A 2,371-nucleotide genomic window follows, 5' to 3' on the forward strand; every position below is an offset into this window, starting at 1 on the left:
ATGGGATAACTACGAGAAGAAGTTATCAGTGACCTAAACTTAGCTTGGGAAGGACAGGTGCAAGAAAATTTACGTCAGGGTTTGCCAAAGGATGATGCTCAGGTTCAAGCTGCTAACCATCTGCTTCCTATTTACCGCAAAAAGCTACGACAATTATATTTACAATATTTAAGGTGGTACCACGACCTCAAAACTGATCCAGTGCACAAGAAGGTTATGCAAACAATACGTAGTTTTAAGCACGATGATGACATGGATTATGCAGAGGCAGTAGAAGCTGCTATAAGTAAGCGGAAATACCTGCTGAACAGTCTTTTCGACCTAGAACATTTTCCTAAGGACACGGAATTGACTGAAGATAACGACTATTCATATGAAGCAAGGAAGAGAAAGTATTGCGAAAGTTGGAACACTTAATCACATTAACATTACTTCCTCTGGCACTGGTGCACTTGGATCAAGAGGACCTATAAGGATCGACGGCACTCGTCGGCTGTTCGGAGTTGTTCAGAGTTCCTCGGAGTTGGTCGGAGCAACTCTGTGGTTGCTAGTTGTTTTCCCTACAGGAACCTACTCATATTTGCCCAGAGCTACTCGGAGGTTTCTCGGAGTTGCTTGGAGTTGTTCGGAGTTCCTCAGAGCTCACTTCTGTCAAGAATGCTTTTTTCATAGATCGTTTTTGGATTAAGGTAATCACTGCTACGATTATGTATTGTGTAGTTCGTTTGTTTAAAGAGAACTATTTTTTGCAAATATCACATCGTGATAAACGTTTCCTGTTAATTCAGTAAAACGTTTGAAGTATTTGTTGATGCATGTTTACTGACTTAATAATAACTGAACCGTTCTGCAAATAAAATCGTTTGAGCTACACTGGTCTGGAATGTTTTCCATTTCGTACTTAATTATAACTCAGAACCATGCTAAAGAAACTCTTGTGGGATAATCCGCCTCTTGGATCAAACACTGCGTGCTCACAATTTAAGTCCATAAGCCTTAGCTTGTCCAGACGTGTGGTTAAGGCCTTGTGGTATTGTGCACTCGTCGTGACGAGATTTGTGTTCTTAAATAAATCTGGGGCTGTTTGTCCGCCTCTTTTGCGTGACATGGTTTAATTTCAATTTGAAATGCTCTTCGCTGATTACTCTACTTGTCTTCAAGCAATTTGATGAAGATACTAGTGCCATGCATGTATCATTTTTACGGTTGTAAAACCAATGCTTGGTTTATTTTTCGTGAATTGCTCGTAATACAGGATGCGTTTTGTTAATTATCTATCACTGTTTTGGCTTGCCCAGGCTTGTGAACAAAACCTCTTGTTTTACTTGTATCCCGATTTCAGTGATTTTCGTTATTCACAGAAACGGCAAATGAATAACTCAAGCAGATCAATTGCACTTATTTAATTTACACCGTGATTTTTAGCGTTTGCGTAATTACTGATTTTATACGCTTCAGTTGAAATCGTTACAAATAAGTAAAAGCAAAGCTTCTGTTCGTGCTCAAATTGTTATGCTTTTAACGGAATACTCTATGAGAGTCGATTTCGCTATTCTCAAACACTTCCTCAAGTTTAGGAATAAATATAAGGCCCTTATATTAGGTATGGAATGAAGTTTTATGAATGGAGTCCCAGCAGTGGGACAATAGCAGCACCGTTGGCGTGTTTAAGAGTTTAAAGCATTCGCATAAATTACTTTTGGTCTTAATTTGGTGAAATAGAAATTTAGGAGATCATTATATTTTACGAAACTACGCTTGTTGTTCGCTAAATCTTTCAATTATAGCGGCAGAAGCATGATCTACGTTTGTCCGTAATTTTTAAACAGCGTTTTATACAATAGTAAATGAATAACTGGAGCGGTCAATGTCTAATAGAACGCCATCGTAGATGGTACAATTGAGGAAACTTTTCCAGAAAGAGAAAGTTCGCCTTGAAACGAAATTCCTGTAGCATTATTCGTTGCTTTTCAAATTTAAGTAGTCTCGAATGTGCAAAACGAATGTGCAAACAATTGTTTGATTCCTTACCGCGTGCTAGATTCAATAGCTAGATTTGCAAGGATGCGAAATTCCAGTAGCATACTTTGCTCTCTCTTACAGCTCTGTGAGGAGAATCATCCTGAGATGGAATACGAAGAAAATTGTATAGTCTGTAGACATTTTAATGAAGGGTTAAATTCTATTCAACAACACGACTTTGCCTTTGCAATTCAGTGTATATTTGCATGCCGAAACGTGGAAACAGTGATAATCATGAAGAATGTGATCACTGTCAAAGGTTAATTGAAAAACTATTTGACAATTATTTCTAACTATGTGGAGAGTTTTGCAAGTAACCTTTGCTTCTTCGTGTTCCATTCCTTTCGCT

Source organism: Montipora capricornis, chromosome 7 (assembly GCF_036669925.1).
Source record: "Montipora capricornis isolate CH-2021 chromosome 7, ASM3666992v2, whole genome shotgun sequence".
NCBI lineage: Eukaryota > Metazoa > Cnidaria > Anthozoa > Scleractinia > Acroporidae > Montipora > Montipora capricornis.